General features: G+C 40.4%; 1 long non-coding RNA gene across 2 annotated transcripts in view; it reads right to left on the bottom strand.

Moving 5' to 3' along the window:
- Window positions 1-23,078, bottom strand: part of LOC118168274 — a 53,573-nt gene extending 30,495 nt beyond the window's left edge. The window contains exons 1-3 of one of the 2 annotated variants that reach the window (XR_004751459.1): window positions 22,973-23,078; window positions 22,014-22,123; window positions 14,352-14,412 (exon numbers count right to left, since the gene is read on the bottom strand). This is a non-coding gene — a long non-coding RNA (uncharacterized LOC118168274). Of the gene's footprint in view, window positions 1-14,351; window positions 14,413-22,013; window positions 22,124-22,833; window positions 22,909-22,972 lie in introns of those variants that run through there. The other variant, XR_004751458.1, reaches the window with a different exon arrangement.
- Window positions 23,079-23,421: the final 343 nt, after the last annotated feature.

Raw genomic sequence — 23,421 nt, 5'->3', positions numbered from 1 at the left:
GAGAGGATATTTGTGCTGCTCTACAGCTGATCAGAACATGTTTCATTTACTGTTTTTCATATAGGCCAAATACTGCATGGACTATTTGGGAAGCACTGTTCTTCAGCCCCTGGTTATCTGTTGATCCTGGGATTGCTCTGTTTCCACTGCTCCTTATACCCACACTGTGTGCAATAGCTCACATCTATAATACATGCTGCAGGCTATTACTGTCAGTTTAATGCTAAAACAATGCTGGTCTAACACTTGCAAAAGACAATGAGTGTAATTATTCAAATAATGTGTCGTCCCCCCCGTCCCCCCCCCCCCCGACTCAGCTTGAAGGTGTTGGTATGTATTATAATAAATATTTTGTTTTTTTTTAAAAAAAAAAAAAAAAGCTTTCATTACCAATACTTTTTTTCCCTTTAGAGGTTTATAGAGATTCTCTATTACCTACCACCATCTTATACCATACAGAGAAAGTATTATTTTCTCGGAGTAAGAAGGATAAGAGCAGCAAGATGTGAAGCAATTTACTTGAGGAGAGAGTCAGTAGCTGCTCTGAGCTGAGCCGAAAGCTCATGGGTTCCTGGATGCTATTACTGCACTTCTCTCTGTAATCTGCTGCAGCCATTGCTGGAACGATCTTCCTGGAAGCATTTGTAATAATCATGGCACTGCTGCAGCATCCAAGGGGCCCATCAGGCCTGCTACTCTTGATGTTGATACTCTGCTTCTTTCCTTCTATGTCCATTAACAGGTATCTCACACCACAACTATTTTTTTTTTTTTTAATTGGGAAAAGGAGAGAGAAAGAAATAATCTAAACTGCAAGATGCAGAGCACTTTGACAAGCACATCTTTTACTTTCACCCTGTGATACATTACACAACGCAGCAAGCACTGTTTTTACTACACTACCAATCTAAACTTACTTGAGGCGACTTTCCTAATTTAAACTTCTTCCTTTCTTTTTATTATTTTTTGTGTAATGCAAAGTAATCTGAAATTTGTTATGTGCAAAATTGTAAGATTAAAAACATTAGTTCTGGGAAATTTGGGTGCTGTCTATTTAACACATGAGCTGATGAGTCAGAAGAAAGATATTTCATTTAAGAGGTCTTGCTGTCACTTTTGGCAGAGATCTGAAAGAATTAATGTGTAACACTGAGTGACCACAGCCAGCTCCAAGCATTCAAATCTAACCCAAGACTCAGCCCCTAGCTCCTCCATGTCCTGCACCTTGCTCTGCCAGAACCAGGGAAGAAAAGGAGCAGGCACAGGGCTCCAAGATCTGCCTCTCACACGTACTCAGCACCAAGTCCTTCAGCTGCGTGGCCCAGCCCAGAACTGACGGGTACTCTGACCTGAACTGGACTGAGTTCACTGAGCACCCTTCTGCCCGCCAACGTCTGTTGTCAGGCTTCGTTCTGCTTTTACCTCTCCCTGGGACATTTAAGAGTTGCAGGGAATTCCCTTCAGCAACAGCTGGGGAGAAGCTCTTCCGTCCAGCACCCAGAGGGAGAGGGGCCAAGTTGGCTGCGTTTCTGAGCTGAAAAAAGAAACAGCCCTCAGAGCAGATGGCAGGCAGCAAAGAGTGGTGTTGGAAACGATCTTTCAAGGCAACTCAGTCCAAAAATCACAATTCCACACAGCTTTCCAGTGAGCCCTCAGCTATCTGAAAAATCGTTAACATCCTAGTAAAGAAAATTTTGATCTTCTGGAAAAAAAAAAAAAAAAAAAAAAAGAAAGAAAGAAAAAAAAAGAAAAAATTGTAAAGATGTAACATAACTGCTTTTGTTAAAAGTAAAGGTACATCAATGCAGTTTATTACACAGGTACTACCAGCAGAGATGCAGTAGAAAGAGACAAGCACAACACCAGTCTATTTTTTGTCTCTGTCTGGATATCAAAATCAGCAGCCAGCCTAACTATCAACAACGATATGAAACTCACAATGAAATGAAAAAGCGCTCGCTCAGATCCCCGAGGGAACACATTTTGCCACAGGACTGAAGTAGCACATCCTCCTTGCTGCCCACAGCTCACTCCAGACTACACCTGATATCAAACAGTATTGATAGCAATATACCTATAGTAACAGACACTAAACTGATTAGTTTCAGGCCATGCTAAATTGCTTTATTCAGAGATTAAATTTAGAGTAGAAAATAATGGTATTGAAAGAACTGGAAGAACTTATTATCCAGTTTTACTCAGTGTAGCTCATGGTGCTGTTATCTGCTAAATATCATCATCATCATCAAAGTGCCCTCTTGCCCATTCTGCCAATTGAAATCATCCCAAAAGTAGAACATCAACAAAATTATGTTTTCTTTAAGTTGACCTTTAAAATTGAAGTTCACAATGCCCTGGTAAGAACTTAATATATTCATTTACATAATTTTCTTCTAAATTACAAGTCATGTTTTATCAGAACAGAGTAAGCCAGGGGACATAAGGAAGCTATGTGCTAGCAGCAAAACATTCAAACCCCGATGGGCTAAAAACTTCTAAAACAGACAGGTTATAAAAGAAATACATATATTTACAAGCATATGTTTAATCTGCTATTGATTTACCTCCATTCCCCGGGGGGGGGGGGGGGGAAGCTGCTAATCATCTTCTGTTCTTTCAAAGTATTTTAAAAGAATATCCAAATTAGATGGAAAATAAAATACAGTAAGTCTTGAAGAACTAGGATTGTTCCTAGCTGCCTAGAATAATACGGCAGCATAACTTAATTCTTGAAATAAGAAACCTTGTTTCCTTCACTTGCTGCACGGAACATCTGAACTGAAAGTTGTTGAGTCCACTTCTAGCCCTAGCAGCATCACAGAAGATTAGTATCAATCCAGCAGGAACAGAATGATGACCACTGGATTCAAAGCGTTCTGGCTAGGGGAAAATCTCCCACAACACGTATTAACATCCAGTATCCATTAAATATATTATTGTGCCTTGACAAATGTGTGGAAATACAGAGCGGGGCCCCAGAATATTCCAAATCTGGAAAGTATCTCATGCATTAAACAAATCTGGAAAATGATTCTGAAGAGAAAACAAGCTTAAAAACATTTATTGGGTGGAATGGTAGCACTCTGAAGTCATTATGCATACATTTTGACACATTTTGTATGCCACATGCTAGACTTCCATTCGCTTTTAAACCTGTACTTCTGATGGGAAGCCACTTAAAATTCTTAGGCAGAAAATACAGGTCTGCCTTCCTGCCACCTGTAACGCTGATCTATCTCACATAGAACACCTTTGCACAAAATCTGAATAGAAATGACAGCATGCTAGCTGTGCCTCCCAAAACATTGCATAATGTGCTAGGAATAAAGATTTTTTTTTTTTTTATATTAGCTAACCCATTATTAAAAGAATGGACACTGCTATTAAAGTTTTCACATTTGATTCCTGAAGCAAACAAGGTCCCGACAGCATATTGTGCACACTTCATAAAACATGAGTACATTTCTTCTTAGCAAGGCCATACAGCAGGAGGAGGCCAGTTTGTCGGACAGAGCCAGCACCGGATGACATGCAGATGTATTTTGTAATAGTATCTATCACTGCTTATTAGTTGCTTGCATCATTTGTGTAGTTATTCTGTTGGATAAAAACCCCACCATACATACAATCACATCCGAAGTTATTTAAGAAGTAAAGGCATCTCATCAGTCCACTACACTAGACCCTTCCTGTGCAGTCAGTCTGTCGAACCTCACCCAGAGTTGTAAAGTGTGTTTATCAGCCCTCCAAGCACTTCCATGCAAGCTGACCATGTAAAAGCCTCGTTTGCCTTTTGTGATGACAGCTGTCAATGTACGCTACAAGTTTCACCGGGAGGTAGCGTTTCACAGCGTGCCCAGGCCTCCTCCTCTCCTGCCACCAGCCAATGTAAACACTAACTGTGCTCACCAGAGAGGGCTGCTCTGTAAAAGGCCACTGAAGGCAAGAAGTCATCTCACAGCTTCCACCGTGGATGCAATAGCCCTGCCTCTGGCTCCTCTGCCGAGCAGCAGACACAGCTTGCACAGGTCAGGAAATGAGAAATACATTTAAAAAGCACCAGGAAACAGTTTGCTGCAGGAAGGAAAAAGTGTGCTGCAAGAGAGATGGTACTTATCATCTATGGCCTTGCAAAGGCAGGCTTTGACATTCCCTTAAACACAATGCTCTCCTCTGCATTCTGAACAGAAGAGGACAGATTTAGAGCAAAGACATCCGTAATCTGTGGCTCAGGCACAAGTAACTCTGCTCATCTTGTAAACCGTATGCAGGCAACCCATCTGAGATTGGGAAGTCTCTCTCACACCCACATGCATAGAAGGTACAATATTAACTCTGTCTTGCAAAGGTTAACTGAAGAACATGAGGCTCAAGTAAGACTGATGAATTAACCTGAATTATTAGAGGTAGATCATAGGTTTTCACGCCTATTTCTATCATTTATAAAATACAGATATACAAGGGTCCTCTACCGCCAAGATATGTTTTGAAAACAAGTATTATTCCTGACACATACATGTAATAAGGCAGCTGTAACTTGAGTTAAAACCCACATACTGCTCCTACTTCTAAACTCATAAAACGAAGTGTACATTGCTATAATTGTAGAGTAGGGGACGTGTATTTTATTAGTTTGTGCGTTGCTTGTTATTAACGCAGGAAGAATAGCTCCATTTGACTGTGAACACCCAGCTCACCACCTGTACTAGCCAAAGGTGCTCTACAGCTCCACTTTCTCTATAGGGTAGACCAGGAATTGCCATTGCCTTTCACCATCCTTGCCAGGGCACTGCCCAACCCTCATAGAATCATTAAGGTTGGAAAAGACCTTCAAGATCATCTGGTCCAACCATCACCCTACTACCAATGTCAACCATTAAACCATGTCCCTAAGCACCATATCCAACCTTTCCTTGAACACACCACAGGGACAGTGTCTCCACCACTTCCACAGGCAACCCATTCCAATGCCTGACTACTCTTTCTGAGAAGTGTCTCCTAATTTCCAGCCTAAATCTTCCCCGGTGCAACTTGAGTGCAGCAAACAGGGAAGGAAGAAGACTGAGCTTTGAGGATTGTGTCATGTGGGCATCAGCGTACATTCGCATCAGCAGCACCATGGCTTTTTAATTTAAATCATGTACTCCTTTGAGAATTACCATTATCTCTTTCTTTTTGCACCCTACCTATTACACAGTTGTGCTGAGGGATCTTACTGTGACTGTCATGGCTTCTGAAAGCAGCAACTGCTGCCCCAGCCCCCACCAGCCCTTCAACATGGCCCACAGCAGAAAGCCAGCATGACAAACATTACGGCTCTCAACGTGCTTTTTCGAAAGGATGAGCTACACGTTATTTTATATATTATTTCTTTATTTAATGCCTAGTTTCAGCCGTTTCTCAGCAAATACACGTCCCAGGGCCCTGCCACTGCGACTCCAAAATGGCTCCGCCACGAGGCGGAAGGAGGGCGCGGGCAGCCGCCCCAGCCCCGTCCCGTCCCGCGGGGCCGCGCCCAGCGCAGCGCAGCGCCACGGCGCCCCCTGGCGGCGGCCAAGGGCGGGGGAGAGGGGACGGGGCGGGGCGGACGCCGTCCTCGCTTGATGCCTCCACAATGAGGAGCGATATATTTTAATTTAAACACCATAAACCTATTGAGTGCTTAATTAACTTTAACCGTCTTTAGGGGAATGAAGCCAATTTGAGGGGGTCAAAAGGAGTTGTTTCAATATCAAACAGTTTTACATCGTCAATCCATTCATTCGGCCTACAGCTACTGATTAACACACAAAATTAACATGTTAGTAAAAATTCATATTCAGGTCTCCGGGGAAATTAAGATGCACATGCACAGAGCATGATTAGCACAACTATTGTTTTCCCCCAACAATATAATTTAATGGGTTTTCAGAATTACAGAAAGAGAGACTCGGTGCTGCTTTGAATTGATTATTTACCACAAAGCTTTGAAATATAGAGAAGACGGGCAACAGTCCGAGCCAAGGGGCTGGCAATGGAGGAAAACCAGAGGGGTGTGAATGTCCCCCTGCCGTGGGGACAGGGCTGGGCCGAGGCCATGGGCAGGCACCGGGCCTTTGAGCAGGCTGCAAGCAGGCACCAGGGCCCAGGCTCTGCCATTGTCCCCAGCAGCCTGCCCCTCGCCCTCCAGAGCCTTCCCCTCCTCCTCCCTCCACCGCCTTTCATGTCACTGTGCTGTTTTTCCATTGTGTCATTTGTTTTAGTAAGAGAACACGCAGCTCAAAGCTTCTTCCCCTGCCTCAAAAAACTATGTGCCGATTACTTCTCAGAAATGAGAGGATTAGGAAGGCTGCCAAACTGATGAAGGAAAAGTGAATAAGAGAGGTGATACTTTTATAAAAAAAAAAAAAAATACAACTGGCAGGCCAAGCAGAAATCACAGCCCCAAGGGCTTGGCTTGAGTAGTACTGAAACGCAACCCCAAATCCTCAGTGACCTCAGTGGCTCTCAGATGGGGCCCTTGCATCTGCGTGGAACACCACGGAGGTGGAGTGCCAGTCTCACAGGGCAAATCAGCACTTCCAGGACAGAGGCCTTGCGAGGGCGATCAGGCACTTAGCTTTGTGGGGAGGCCCCTCAGAGAGAGCCACCAAAGCCGCAAAGTCAACCACAGAGCAGGAAAGCAAAGTACCAAGTGTCTGATTTCTTGTATCATTAACCTAGTGTTAGGCCTTGTTCAAGTGTCTTGTTCAGTGGTTAAAAAGCAAACAAACACAGTTATATAGGGTTCAGTTCAACCATTTTGAGTAAAAAACAAACAAACAAAAACAAAACCCAAAAACAAACAAACAAAAAGAAATCCAACTTTCTCCCTCATATCTGAATAATGTATCCAAAGCCTTCATAAAGACAAATGAACATGAGCCAGCAGTGTGTCCAGGTAGCCTAGAAGGCCAATGGCATCCTGACTTGTATCAGGAATAGTGTAGCCAGCAGGAGCAGGGAGGTGATCATCCCCCTGTACTCTGCTCTGGTGAGACCACGCCTCAAGTACTGTTTTCAGCTTTGGGCTCTGCAAAACAAGAAGGTCCTGGAGTGCATCCAGAGGCCTACGAAGCTGGTAAAGGGCCTAGAATACAAGTCCCGTGAGGAGTGGCTGAGGGAACTGGGGTTGTTTAGTCTGGTGAAGAGGAGGCTCAGGGGAGACCTTATTGATCTCAACTACCACCTGAAAGGAAGGTGTGGGGAGCTGGGGGTCTGCCTCTTCTCTCAGATAACTAGCAATAGGACTAGAGGGAATGCCCCCAAGTTGTGCCAGGGAAGCTTTAGGTTAGAAATTAGGAGACGTTTCTTCTCAGAAAGAACAGTCAGGCATTGGAACGGGTTGCCCAGGGAAGTGGTGGCATCACCGTCCCTGGGGGTGCTCAATGAAAGGTTGGATGTGGTGCTTAGGGATATGGTTTAGTGGGTGACATTGGTAGTAGGGTGATGGTTGGACCAGATGATCTTGAAAGTCTTTTCCAACCTTAACAATTCTATGATTCTAAACAAACTAATAACAGAATCAATAAAGGTCTCATGACTCGCAAGTGATTCCCGGGCTTTCTAGGTTTGATTGTTTTTTTGATTATAAAATGAGGGAAACATGGAATTTTTGTCATAAATGCAGGTGACCACACATGCAGGTCATTAGAAATCTAGCTACTCCATTCATCCACTATATTTGAGATAGCAAACCCAAGGTCCCACAGAGCAAGTCTCAGGTCTGCAGAGCACCCATTGATACCAACAACATCCACAGTCATGAGGAGAGTCTGGAGCAGGAACTGGTGATCTTTCATGAGACAGCCAGGATGAAACAGGTCCCCAGAGAGACTGTACGGTCTCCATCCTTGCTGGTTTTTCAAAACTGAATTGCACAAAGCCATGTGCAACCAGATGCAACTTTTGAATTAGCTCAGCCTTCAGCAAATTGGACTAGATGACTTCTGGCAAACCCTTCCCACCTCTGTTATTTAAATGAAGTGTTGCAGTGGAGTGCCTGCTGATGCTCAGAAGTCAGAAGCCATACCTCAGACAGCACCAAGATGTTGTGGATCAACAGCACCTAACCACAGCAGAGAGAGCAGGGCTTGGACCATAGCTTGTAGTGAGTCTGGAATTCAGCAGAAGGCAAGAGCATCATTCTCCACAAAATGTACCCAATAACAACATATTAAAATGCTGTCCTGTTACATAATCCATAAAGACAACTTAAATTCAGGAATCTATAAATCCATATACACAGTCTAGACTCACAGTTCTGCTTCCACAGTTTAGCATCTGGGTGTGCAGCTCCAAGTGCCTAGGCATCTTTATATTGATCTCAATTAAACACCTAACTTAATTATTAATGGTAACAGCAGTTCTTAATTTAGATTTAAACGTCCACTTTTGGAACAAGACACAAGGAAAACAACAGATGACTTGCACATGATCTCCATTCTATATCTGACATTTGTTGTTTTCTACAAAGAAAATTTTAAAGACCAAAGAATTGGAAAGGCATCTGGAGTCTAGATCAGAAAAAAAGCATTAAGGTGAAAAACTGTGGTTGGGGGAGCAGAAGGGGAAAATGGTTGAATATCTCATGACAGAACAGGTTAGGAAAATAATATTTTTATTATCATCAGATTGCCCAATAACTATGATGAAGCATGTAAACATGGTAGTGTCTTGGAGTCAGCCCTCACTCAAACATTGAGAGACTGCAAAAGAATGAGCACAATTCAGCAATTATTATAGTTGAAGAATATTGCAGAACATGGTATCATGTTATAGTAAATCATAGTAATATTTTAAGGAAGGGAAGTGATTTGTTTATTGCAAAGACAAAAGTCAGAAATAGCTCATAATGGGAAAGGTTTGGAAACTTAAAAATAACTCCAATGAAGTACAAATATATTTAAAGCGGGGCTGGGGTTAAAAATGATTTTGAAATGTGGGAAAGCAGATAAGTCAGGATTATGATGTTACAGAGCAAGAAGAACAAACAGCAGAACAGACAGCTAAAGAAACAAGGAGGTTAACTAACTCTCGGAAGACTTCTCATTACTTGATCTGTTTAACCAGCAATAGATGAAAGAGACAAGAAGCATTAGCAGGCTACAGAGAAGCAAAATACTGCATCTAGCTGGATTCAGCACAAAAAGAATATTGCTGTTTCAAGATACCGAAGGCATAGCATGCCAGAGAACCTATTCAAATTCAGAAGAATATCCCATAAACAGAGACAGCTAAGAAAGGAGCTGGTTGTTTTCAGTGATTTTGCTCTGAACATTAGGACCAGACAAGGATGACAGTTTTCTAAGAGAAGCAGATATTGCAGCTATTCAAATAAGTTTTACTGTTAGAATAAAGTCATATATTTAAGAGCAGCAGCAAAAACCCAAGGACGATCATACTTAAAATCAGCTTAAAAGACAGGTGTTATGGATGGACTTGGAAATTGTGCATCACAGCCCATTTCACTGGATCTGAGTCTGTGAGGGAGATCTGGATGTGTTCTGTCAACTGAGCAGGGCAAAACAGCAGAGAGAAGGAGGAGCTCAAAGTCTGGCTGTGGCAGAGTCTTCTTTACATCAGTATCAAGCTGAGTAGCTACACTCACATCAGCTCTTCTCCTAGTGCAGTGGGAGACAAAACAAGTACAGTGTCTGTAAAGATGAGTGAAAGCCTCCTGTCCTACATGTAGGAATTGTCAAAACCGCCTAAACACACGTGGTTATCATTTAGGCAGCACTGAAAAGTCATTTGATAGAAATGTCGTCTAAGGATCTACTAATGAAATCATCCAAGTTGTCTGTAAATGTGTCAGGATGGGTGTTGAGAATGGGGAGGGTGAAGATGCTGTCAAAACTGGAGAACCAGCCAGGTGACAGCACCCAGGGAAGGGCTGAATGCCAGGTAAGGCTCAGCAAATGTACAGGAAGAGGTGTCACGGAAGGAAACTAAATGCTGCCTCCAGACTGATTCACGTATTATTTTTAGATACTTGAAAAAGGTGGGCACAGACACTGTATAGGTGGTAGAAGTCTCTACTCTCACAAAACAGTGCAACTTTGAAAAGAGAAGAGGAAACTCTGATAGACAATTTCAAAAACACAATAGCATTCAAATCTCAAGAAAACCAGGGCCACAACATCTATTAGAGTAAACTGCTATCATTGCCTATAACACTGGATTCTAAGTCTGAAAATCAGTTTCCATGGCTTGTGCTCAGGGAATCCAAACATGTGGATGATATCTTCCTGCTCTAAAAGCACTGGAAATGAAAAGCAACAGTACAACAAAGAGGTTCTCCAGGAAAGCGAGAAATAAAAACAACACTATTATATTGTTTTTTAAGCTTTGCTGCAAATCAAAAGATCCCATAAGATTTTATGGAGGGAGATACATTTTCATGTAAAGAAATTAGCAAAAATAGGACTATATATAAGCAAAATTATTTGAGTAACAGGAGATAACACGAAAATTTTCCACTGGCCTCTCAGAATCCATGACCCAAAATACCAAAGAAATAAGGATGCAACAGCGCAAGACACCTAAGTCTCTATACACAGGCCCTTCTTGTTTATCTGCTGAATTAAAGAGTACCACTGAACCAAAACTAAGTTAAAAAATGAAAAATTGCTTCAAACTATCCTGCTAGAAAACAACATTCACATTTATAGCAAACAACAAATTCCCTATCACGGAAGCAAAAACTTAAGTTTTTGTCATAATAGAGCAACAGCTATGTACTGAGATGTATCGCTCATGAAGTCTCCAGTATCACTGGCAGAGCAAGCTGAGGGAGTATATGAACCACCATGCCTCACTGGAGAATTTTAGCAAAAGAAATCCGTCCTAACGTAAGACTATTTCCTATCAAAAAAAAAAAAAAGAAAAAAAAAAAAAAGAAAAAAAATTCCCTCAGCAACTATTTAGTTAGGCCACATAATTACATTTATATTATATTTACCTCCATAATTTGCTTATCAAAACAAACTATAAGTAGGTGATTTACAGGCAAATTCCAAAATGTATGGTTTCTATCTAAGTGAGTAGGTATATTTTTCAAAAGCATAAATGATCTGGTCTCTAACACAGAATGAGCAACACAACCAGCAAGTGAATTTTGTGAAATCTGTGCATGTGTCATCAAGGTCCTAGTATGATTAGGAGTACTCCAAAGTACTCCTAATGTATGTGAACTGGGGAATGTATGTGAACTTGGGATGTAACTCTCTGCAAGCATACAAAAAGTTATGAAACATGTTTTGCTAGATGATGAAAATAGATAAATTATTTCACCTCACACATCTGGCAATTATTTAGCTTAAAAAAATAGAGAAACTAAGAAGTACCTTCACAACTTGCAGCAGGAATGCAGATTCAACTTGAAGTGCATAAAGACACTTCACAGCTACAAACTACGTGCATGTTTTCCACTGAAACAGCACAGGCACTTACCAGTGGAGCACGCTTACATCCTATAGAGGTTTACAATAGCCTATTCCAGCTGGCTATGCTGCTTTGGAGTTGCAAAAAGAGCACTCCTTTATTTCACGTACATGATGAAAATAGTACTTGATGTACTGACATTTTTCTATGAACTTTTTGTATAGCACAACTGATAGTCTGAACTTCATTTAAAAACAGAAGAGCAAAAGCTTTTCCTATTATGTTCTTTTCAAGCAGAAAAAGTGAAGAGTTATGGCAAGTTCATGCCACTTCTAAGATGTTTAACACAAGTATCATAATTGTCACTTAATGGGTCAGGAAACAAAGACAGACTTGTCTCAGCGGTGTTGTCTGTTCTCTATAGATCACGCTTATTTTCCTTTCATATTTAGGAAATGTAATTATGTCTAATTCAAATTACAAGAGAGAATAATTACACAAAGCCCTTCTTTTTCCCTCTTTATAGTTAATCCTCTGAATATTTTATTTGCCAAGACATACAATTTTCCAAAAAGAAAACATTAACTTATGTGGCCTGTATGGAATTTATTTAATTATATGATATTCCAATAGGCTGCCCAGCAATTTATTATGTTAATTAGTTAGATTATGTGTGAAATATTTTACAATGAGTCTTTCCCTTTACTTTGTATGTAGGTTGTGTTTTTTTTTAATCCTTCTAATGAATCATTTTTTTGGTGGTTGTAAGAAATAACTGGGCTTTGCAGTTTGAGCAAAACATAATTTATATCAACCTTGACTTACTGAAGATTTTGAGAACATTAAGTTTTGCATTTTGTGAGAGTGCAATCTACTTACTACAATGAAACACTGTAATTGGATAGTATTGTGTTTTTGATATCAGATTGAATACTATATTACTTTGTGAGTAATGCTATATTTTTGGTTACAATTAAAAAGGGAAGGGAAAATGGAAAAGACCTCCAATAGTTCTCCAGCTAGGAGGCAGAAGAGAATCAAAAGAAAACACCTAACAATCAGCATGTGCAATTCTCTCTTGGAAATGGGCCAACAAGCTAAATCAACATGGATTTTTGCAAGAAAGCAAGTTACTGTTTGCTTCCTACAGCTGATACTACTGTGTGGTCAGGGAAACAGAACACCAAACTTAAAATCTCTTCCATGATGTCTTCTACAGAATGTTTTGCAAGAGTCCTGGAGTATTATTTCAGTCTAAACTTTATTTTACACTTTTTTTTCCTTACTAAAATGGGAAATCCACTGTATTTCTCTGCCTGAATTTGTCAGTAGAAGGGGTCAACACCTTTCAGCAGACCCCACAGCCTTCCAAGCCAGATTACCAGGACCCTGCTGGGACTCCTAGCACATTCTACATTTAGCTGGGAATGCATGCTTTCCCAAAACACCCTGTGTATTTGTAGGTGGGGCAAATTTTGCAGAACATCCTTTTCAACTATAGATGAGAGGCTTCCAGAAGTACCCACCTACTGCTACACTCCTATTACTGAATTCAGCCAAAAGAAGTCAGCTTCACATAAGCGGGGTTTGCTGGTTAGGTTTTGCTTCTTCTCAGCCACACTATAAGCTAAAAATAAAATCTTTTCTCACCACCATTTTCAGCCCAGTGCTGCACTGTGTAACACAGAACAACACTGTACCACCAGCACGCATAAGCCCACAGAACAAAGTACTGGTGAAATGGGATGCCAGCACATGAATATCTGAGCAAAAATTTGAAATTGCACTCATCCAACACAAACTCACTTTAACAAAAACTTCACTGTTGGGAGAAATTCCCTCTCAAACAGTAACAAGAAAAATCCAGAACTAGAAGTCCATCTTTTGCAAACACTACAGCTGTCATTGTAGGTGGTAGAGGAGAAATAAAGTTCAGAAAGACAGTTTATCCCTGCTGCTCAATGGCGATGGTAACCATTGCTTAACACAAAAAGAAATTCACTAAGAAATTCATGTTGAATTCAGTGTCTCTCATTAGATACTAAAGGGTTTTGCCTATGTGTCATCTGAAAATATATTAACACTACAGAATCACTGATGTTGGCCCAAACGTCATGTTTAAGTCAGTTTCCAATTATTATCTTACCATTTATATTCATTTTCCTTTAATGGGAGCACTGTTAGCGCACTATAAAAAATTCTGTTGCGGTCACATACATCTCCAAGACTTGACAGGTCAGCCAGCCACAGAAACACTATAAATATTTCAGATAACCTAATTTTATTTATTTATTTTTTTGACCAACAGATGCTGATGTGATAAAATAATAGAGGGAGGCAGAGGAGAAAGTGACAGTATATTCCAAGTGAATTGAGTTGGTGTTGATTTCCTCCAACTGTGATATTCAAATCCCACTCACATACAGGTTATATTTCTAAAGTGTTTCTATACCTTGTGTTACATCTTTTGACTTGACGGTTTTAACAAATTGAGAGTTCAAGACTACATTATTGCTCATTTCTGAAAGAAGGATAGAAATATTGCTACACAAAGTAAACCATCCACCTAGTAACAGGCATAGCAGCTCACACAAATGACATGAATTTTGGCTTCACTGAAGGTCTACAAAACTAACCCTAAATCATTACAGACTATAAAATAAAAAAAACGGGCACGATAAATTGCAGATAGGTTTCATAAGGCATAAGCAAAATCCAAACCTAATTTCCCTCCAGGTCTGCAAGCAACTGAGTCCTTAATACAGCATTTTATATGTCTTCATTCAAGGTGAAAAGGAAATATTACTGAAGCTGGTCATTTAGATGTTTTCTTGTGTTATGAAATGCAGCAAGCATCAAACAAACAAACAAACAAACACCTTCAGCACAGATCATTAAACATATTTACATTCTACCTTTCATTTTAATAAAATGACTCAAATGCTTACTTGGTCCTGAAAGACTGCACAGTGAAGGAACTCTTCAGAGCAGGTTCTTTTAGTGGGATACCTGTGAATAAAAAATATCAAAATGAGTTTGCTAGACTAAGGTCTGTGTTAGTCCAGTCCTGTTTTTTTTGTTTTTTTGTTTTTTTTTTTTCAAACTGCAATTGAGCAGAATAAACATCCAAAGTATTACTGTATAGCAAGAAGGAATGTATATTTCACTGTCCCTTGGATCTCCAGGACTAAGAACTCTGCTTTCAGTGCAAGTTCTTAGAATACCATTTTAAGGCTCACTGCCAGGAAACCCGTTAAGTGCCTTATCTTGCTCTTTACAGGGGAATTAAATAGGACTAATACCTTCAAAACAAAGTTATATGAATAGTTCAAGAACACCTGCCTTATGGCCACCTGGCCACCTTTTTTTTTGTGTGTGCTGGTGACCACATGGAGGTCATACAAACCGTACTCAGTTCCCAATGCTAAGCATCACGGCCCGTCTCAGTACTACCCCGTGACCAAACAGCCAGCCAGTCTCTGTGGCTCATGCCCCATCAACATGGTGTGCACTGTCAGAGCGAGGATTACAGTCTGCCATGCTGCAAAAGGCAGGAATTGAAACACGTGGGATCAGGCCCTGAACATGTCCTTTTGGAGTGGTTGCTGGATGCTGCCCTAACGACCACTCCGTCCTGAGCTGCAGTGCAGGGTTCCTCAGCCTTTAGCTCTGAGCTTCTCAACACCACAACAGCTTTAAGTTAAATGACTAGTGATGAACAAATATTCTTTCCACATGTATTATACACTTCAACACACCACTGACAGTTTTAAAAACTCATGCATTAAAATCATTGTCTAGCTATGTATTTAAAACAATTAAGTCATCATTAATTCGGTAAACGCCATAATAGGCTTTTGGAAATTACAAAAGAATCTTTTCCCACGACATACATTGATATGATATTTGTCTAACTAGGTGATCTGCTTATTATGCACCAATTTAATGCTTTCTTAAAATATGTGGCAACAAAAAGCACAAAGAAACAAGGTTACCCCACTTAATTATTGGACAGCATCAGTTTCAGATTTTCTGACATGCCAAGCTAAGAATATGTTAATGCTACCACAGGACCTCCCAGTTCACTCGGCACCAAAGGGTTAATCCCCCACATTTAATATCCTACCTCAAACAAGAATAATTGTAGCAAGAAGCAAGCTCTTATAGTAGCCTTAGTAAGACCATGCTAGTTCTTCAGAACACAACAGTAAAAAAGCCATGCAAATGGAGATGAATGGAGCACAAGCCACCGAGGTAATTAAAAATGTATTTTCCATCTCCTAGTAATTGAATTGTGTACAAGCTGCAAGTTAATGAGGTCATCTACCCTCGAGCACTGACAGGAAAGCAGGAATAATTATCTTTCAATTTTTTCTTATGTAGCAATTAATTTTAACCATTCGCCTACACCCCACTCCCACTTCCCTCATTCCAGTCAGTCAAAGTCACAGCTAAGCCGAATTGACAAGCAATTGATATGGTAGCGGCACGGAGCCGCCGAGGCGGGTAAGGTAATCAAGGGGCTGCAGCTGTTGAGGGCTAAGCGCTTCCAGGTGAATGTCACCTGAGATTTTGCATTCTGCCACTCGGAGGACTTGGGACACACAGTAGTGCCTGACAGCACAGCTGGTGCCAGGTGGGCAGGGAGGGGACAGTGCTGGTTTGGGAAGGGAACATAAGGATGGACAAGGATTGATGAATGGACAAGATTTTAAACAAAATCCCCCCCCCCCCCTTTTTTTTTGTTTAGGACTCATCTACTATCATTGAGTATTGCATACTATATTCTGTAGCTGTATAGAAAAAACACTGTCATGTCTTGGCTTTTAATACAAAAACACCAATTAGACTCAAACCCTTATGATGCCTTCCGTAACTATCCGACATGGACTTTCAGCAGCTTTCCACTTAAAAGGATCTAAAAGTGTGCCAAGACAAACCCATGAGGGAGTGGGCTGCAGAGAGCAGTTTGGCACTTTGACCCGCGGACAGAGGCCTCACGAGCTCTCTGCAGATGCCCACATTTGTAATTGGGCTGGCAATCTCAGCAGCTCTTCCTTTGACCTGCACCATCTTTCAGCAGCTAAAATGAGCCGTTCTGTTCACAAAAAAAAGCAAAAGCCTCGGGTCTTTTAACAGTGATGACACTGGCAATGCAACAAATGTATTTAACTCAAGCATTTCATTCAAATGGTTGAGATCAAAGGCAGGAGGCCCAAGTGTCTGGTTATTAATACTGCTCCTACATTTCCTCCCCCAGTTGAGATTACAAATGTCATCAGCACATTGCATAAGAAAGGGAGCACACTGCTGGACTCAGAGATGGCCATGTGAGCCATACCACAGTGACAACTCATCCCTGTATGTCATACTCCCACGTGCTGTCAGATGTATTTCTTCTCCAATTTTTAATTATTATTTTTGGCTTGCATTTTTATGAAGAAGACCTTTCCCAACAGCAAAAATTCTGATTCAGATGCTCTTACGTTCATGAGTTATGACAATAATTGTGCCTTACTCACCTGGCTGGGCAGACTGGCAAAGTCCCATCAGGTAAAGCTCTGTCACTTTTGCAGGATGTGCTAAAAATTCTTATATGCACAACTATAACTGCAGTCAAACAGCGTAAAAATGATAAAAATTATTTTGCAGTGTGAAATTATTCAGTGGTGGTGTAAACAAAAAACCTTAGTCCTCTGCCTTGGACTTCAAGTCCATGGCCCAGCTGTCGCCTTCTTTTGCTTTCACTAGTTGATTCAAGGTTGGTTTTGAAGTTGATTCTACTTAATACAGAAGTATCCAACAAATAGTTTCCTTTTAGGCGAGCAGAATTTTCAAAGCAAAACTTGGTAGAAAAGGTAACGGAAGTTAATCCTTAGTGCTTTCCTTCATTAGGAACAAAGGCAGTGAGTATAGCGTAGGCAAAAGTTAGACAACACCTGAAAGAGCAGTACTCATAAAGGTCACCTCAGCTTCAGTATGGAATTAGCATCAGGAATGAAATCAAAGGCAAGCAAATGCCAACATGCAAAGACTGGAGGGAAGAGGAGTCGTCACTTTCTTTTGAGCACACACAGAATATAACAACACGTGACAGTGCAATAATATAGCAATAGCAATACTTTCTATATACTTATCACCTAACTTTCTATGTAATTTGCAACTGTCTTCTACTTTTCTTCCCACTGATGGGACAAAATTCCACAATCTAAAAGCTGTTGGCAAAGGGAAAACTAGTATCACATGAACTTGTTATCCACCTCCTGTGGATATTTAGAAGTTTGTCTCAACCAGAATGAACATCAGTTGTTGCTTTAGCAGGAGACTTCACAATCTTTCTCATGTGATAGGAAGGTGTCTCATGCACACCGGTAGCATATTCACAGAACAATACCTTCACAAAGATGAGCAGTTTTTACCAAAAAAGCACATTTTGGTCTCGCTGCCTGCCCCTCCATCTCCCCATCCCCAGTTTAATAAATTGCAGCTGGGTGCAAACCTGGGACAGTTGTTAACACTGGTGACAAGTCCAGATGAAAAGAAGTCAGTTGGAGTATTACAGAGAAAAGCACGTCCATAAAGCTAGTGTTCATTGCTCATAATTAAATTCATTCGAAAACTCTACACACACGGACATGATGGAAAGACATGAATTGTACTACAAAGACAAAATCATTCTCAGTGGTGAGTTAAATGTTGTCAGTCAATCCTAACCATTTCACAGCCAGCTTTCTCTCTGTAATGGCAGATTAAACTTGGCAGACTTGATGGGGCGTAATAAACTTCATGTAGTTCCCACTCCTCCTCTTTTTTGCAGAGCTGGGGCATGTTCTTCCTTTTAGGTTTGCTCCAGAAAGCCCAGATAAAACAAGGAGATCAGTTTCCACATCCTCAGGAGACTCTTTTGCTCTCATTAGAAGGGAAAGTTCAAATACACGTGCATAAACTGAGGAAGCTACTTCAGCAACTCTCCTGCCTCTGAAGAGCAAGAGGACAGAGGAAAGAAGCATTTACTCAAACAGTGCCAGTGGTCATACAGCAAGGACAGGGCACATATAAACAGTTCATGTTACGCAGCTTTTTCTCTTCTGAACACACAAAATGTGCTGTTGGCTCAGACAAATCCTGGGCATCACCCTGCCTCTCACAGAAAGAAATAATTAAAAAAAAAAAAAAAAAAAAAAAGAGATGCTGTTTCGTAAGCACAGGCAGCCTTGATGACTTTCTGTGGTTTGTTTTCTTTACCATCTCCCAGCATCCAAAACTGTCATCTTAGGCATATTTTTAGGGAATATCCCTACTTAAACCCCTCAGCATCTGTTCATAGACCTGTTGTCCATGAAGTTGTCTAATCCCTCTTTGAACCTGCAGATAACGCATCTCTACAGCATTTTGTAGCAATTGCTTTTAGTTTTACTACCCACTGCATAAATACTCTCTCTGCTTGCTTGTCTTCAGGGTTTTGTTTGTTTTTAGAAGTTCTCATGTCATTCCAACAAAACATCCCTTTCCCCAATCTGGTGCTGTCACAAGTTGATCCCAGCAGTTGATACCGGTTAGTGAGAAAGATGTGAAGTTTGGTATAAATCACAGAGGGATTTGAGAAGAGAATAGGAATAACTCTTGCCAAGGTGTAAACACCTTGTCCTACTTCTAAGAATGTTTTTACTGAAATTAAAGAGGATACCATTTCCTTCCTTCCTTACTGGGATTTTAAATATCCCAGGTTTACCACCTGGCATAGAGAAGCTAACTTGAGTTATTTAATATATTGCAAGTTGCATGGAAATGACATGACAAATTGAAAATAAAATAAAATACTCCAAGTGTGCAGAGCAGCTTCTAGTGAATGGAAAGTAACTTGTTATTGGGCCAAAATTGACAGGTTTGTTTGAATATTAAGCTGTCAAATTTTCTTCTAGATACTAGTATCAGATATATTATTTGTATGAGATATTTATACATTATTGTCTCTCCACATTAAAACATTTAGGGTGGACTTCTCTTCTTGTAACTATAAATTGTAATATTTGTGCAAATTCTTTTGCTCACTTCCTGTAAATCTCAGTCTTCAGATTTGGATAATCTTTTCTTCTACCACTCCTGAAACATAAGCCTAGCCCCAGAATCATCACTCTTTAGCCCCACAAACTTGCATCGTACCTTGGGTAAGTGCAGTACCTGTCACACCCACAGAACTCTGTGACAGTAAGTATGTGACCCTGCTACTGAAAAACCCCTGTGATCAGAAATCATGCAGCAAAGGTGACTCAAAAAAAAAAAAAAAAACAACACACACACAAAAAACAATATACACCCCCCCCAAAAAAAAGTTAAACACTCTCTCTCCAAAAAATCAGAAAGACAAGATTTAAATACCATTCTGAAATAAACCACAGCCAGTATACAAAGCAACAAACTACATAAAAAGCCTAAGTCTAGAAAAGCAGACAGAGAAACGTGTAATTGTTTTGCTCTGCAATGAAAAGCCTCTAGCACACAAATTAAATAGAAATCTCTGCTTGGATGCTGAAGCATAAAGGAACTCATGTTCCCACAACACTACAAGCAAGACACATTGTCACAGACGCACAGGAACAATTACACCTTGATATAATTTTGTTTAAATACAACCTATTCTTTTCAATAATGATCTGCACAGGAGAGCTCATATGATTTAAACCTATACACAGTCTGAAGGTATAAACACAAGCCATCCTAAACACCACCATTAGACAAATCAAAACTTCAGATCTGTGCTTAAATGTGATAACCAACGTGTCAGCTTGGAAGGCAGAACTTTTCTCACATCTATCCCAGACATTTTAAGTATAGTTTTGATATAGCTTAAGTTTTACGGTGTAAACTGGGACCGTTGTAACATCCCAGTCTGTTTGCCTTACTGTATTCCTTACTGGATTTTCTTTGTATTACTGGGAAAACACTAAATGAAGCAACTGGGCAGAACCTATTCGATCTCTGACTTTCTGCTGAGGTAGCAGCTAAAAGGCCCGGCCCTGCATAAAGATGTACATCCCTGAGCCGTACCCTGAGCTGCAAAAGTAGATGGTCCCACTCCAGAGGCACATGCAGTCCGAGTTTAACAATCCAGCTCCGAGTTCTCCATTTGTGATATATAGTTTCTGACATAACTGATGCTAACAATTTTTAATTCGAGCCAGATCAAATCCTGCACGCCCTTTTTCCTGTGAAGAGTACTAGAGAGATCAGTACTAATTACCTGCTGGAGAGATGCAACTCCTAGAAGCTCTTACAGAGTAGAACTCCTCTACCTCCCACCCCCCACCCCAACAGCTTATTACATAAACATATGCACTAATGAAAGATTTTAAGCTGCACCATTAAATACCTCTGTTTTTCTAAAAAATCTCATCTACCCAGCTGCTGCTTATCAGTCATCCATTTAATTATTGTACTCTGTTGCCTTGATCTGGCTTTGCCACACTGTGATAAATCGTGCACAGGTGTACTGCACACGCTGTTCCAGGCACAGCTCTCCCCACACCCCACCCTTCTCCAGAGGCTCAGATAGGGCATCTACATTAAATAGATTGTTGCACAAAATTTCACACAAATAAGGACATGCTTTTTGTTTTGTTAAAAAGCTCGAGATCTTAAAAGGCCTCTGATCACTCTCACACAATAGTATGTCAATATTGAGTGGATACCCACTAAAAGTTTCAAGATCCCATGCAGCAATTTACATTCTCTGTAATCAGTGCTTTCCACGCTCCCCCCCCACCCCCCCAAAAAAAAAAAAAAAAGTATCTTTTAAGGGTATTGCCATTCACTATCTGGCTCAATTTTAATTTCTTATTTCCTCCCTCCTAGTTATGTAAAAATTAATGAATATGCAGAAGTGAATGTAGGAAAAAATGTTAGATTTTCAATAAGAGTTCAAGTAAATAATTTATGAAAAAAGCATGAATTTCTGCTTAAAGCAATCGGGGAAACTCCACTTTCTCCACACACCAACTGAAATCCTGCACATTAGTTCCAGCTAAGTCAGTTTTCTTAAATTGAAAATCCTGATGTAAGAAAGTTTCATCAACCATTTTTGTGAGTGCCATTGTTTTTAATTATCCTCGGATTTGAATGTAAATCAACTGTGTCCAGCTATAGCTGGCTTAAAATTCCTTCAAAGCTGCTACACAAGCTGAATCCTGCATCACTGTCCCGTGGCATCAACCCTAAGTTGCTTTATTTCATCTTTCCATTTTACTGTTTTCATTGAAAATGTTATTCCTCCCAAAATGGCACAGTATCAGAACACTTTACTCTTTTTTCCTAGGTGTTGTCTCAAAAAAGAAAAACAATTTTCATAGGTATTCGGTACCTATATAACAGAAACTGGTTTGAAATGCCAGAACTAGTGATGAGCTATGTTGTCTGGTGATTCAAATTATACTTTTCAATTCTGATCAATAGAAATATATTTCATGCTTTCGTTCTGAAAACACTCAAATAGGACATCTAGTAATACAACATTTAACTCCAAAATGTGCTGCTTTTCCAAAATACCATTCCATTGCGTGACTATTAGAAGGTAAACCCCAAACAACACATAGCGTATGCGAAATTTTATTTACCTATTTTACAGAGTGAGCTCCAGAAAAGAAGATACACGACTCAGTGAAATTTTACACAGGTCAGCACTGCCACGTGACATGTTATACTATCGACAAATGACATAAGATGACTGAAAGAAGAAAACAAAACTTGAAGTTAGCATCTTCCTTTACAGTACATCATATTCCAGGCTATAAAGATCCCATGAAGCAATCTGAAGACCGATTTAGAAAACCACAGTGATTTCAACACCCAGGCTGTATCTCTTTAGGAGAAAACTTCAGCAAAGCAGCACTGCCCTGTAGCACATCATAAAATTAGCCAAATAAAGACAGACTGCAGGATCGAAGCAGTGAGATATCCCTGCTTTTCTTCCGTTTCCTAGGATACTTCTCTCTATACCTAGGTTTTGTTCATGTCCATGTTTTAAAATAGTCATTTGACATTCACACCTGAATTAATTCTAGCTATAAATACCCCTTGTTATATATCCAGCTAGTTGTAGCACATTAGCAGCTCACAGTATCCATTTCATTAAGACCTGTAGGATTTTAAGTGATAAATTAATAATCCATCCTTTCCGATGAAATAGAGCCTCTGAAGTATAACTATTAAAATAAGCCAATCTAGCTTATGCAGGTCTCTGGAATCTTGTGCCCTTTCAAAACAGTTGCCTATCCTCATACAAGCACCTGTGACTTCCTAAACAGTTACTCAGTGAAAACTTCTTAAATTCCAACGCAGAAAGTCAGCCATTGGAGGCAAGCAGCTGGTTTGCGCTCTCTGCATCTTTTGATCTCTCCATGGAAATTTCCACTTTAGGTGAAAATGACAACTCACCACTCGACTGGTTCTTGTGACAGAAATATGGCCTGGTCATTGCTCCCATTGTCTGTGAAGACATTACAACACCTGTTAAAATAGGACGGGTCATCAGTCCTGAGCTAAATAAAAATGCAAGGAAGACGTTTCAGCTTACTCAGAACAGTTGACTTCCTCCACCATTGAAGCGCTCTGCTCTTCCATATTCAAATTCTGCTAACCCCCTCCATCTTCCCCCAGCAGAGATGACCAGAGGTGTACCTAGAAATGAAGGACCCTGTGACAAAGCTTGCTAGCTGAAGTCCAGCTGCAACACAGCTCTCCTGCTCTCTGCACCCACGTAACTCACTGTGCCATCAGAAAGAACCTGATCACCCCTTTGTAATTCCTGAAGCCTACGACGTTATGCCTCCTATGACAGTCAAGCTTACACCTTTTTCACTCAGAAGACAAGCACAATGAGTTAAACCTGTTTTGGTGGGTTTTATTTTGTTTTTCCTTTCAGGAAAACAGAAAAATCAGAACTGATCTTCCCTTAGGACCTTCCCTTCCCCCCAGTTTATGTGGCACAGACCAGCCCGCAATAATCAAACCAGAGCCATTTAG

The sequence above is a fragment of the Oxyura jamaicensis genome, chromosome 5, assembly GCF_011077185.1.
Source record: "Oxyura jamaicensis isolate SHBP4307 breed ruddy duck chromosome 5, BPBGC_Ojam_1.0, whole genome shotgun sequence".
Classification (NCBI taxonomy): domain Eukaryota; kingdom Metazoa; phylum Chordata; class Aves; order Anseriformes; family Anatidae; genus Oxyura; species Oxyura jamaicensis.
This window is presented reverse-complemented; position numbering and strand designations above follow the sequence as displayed.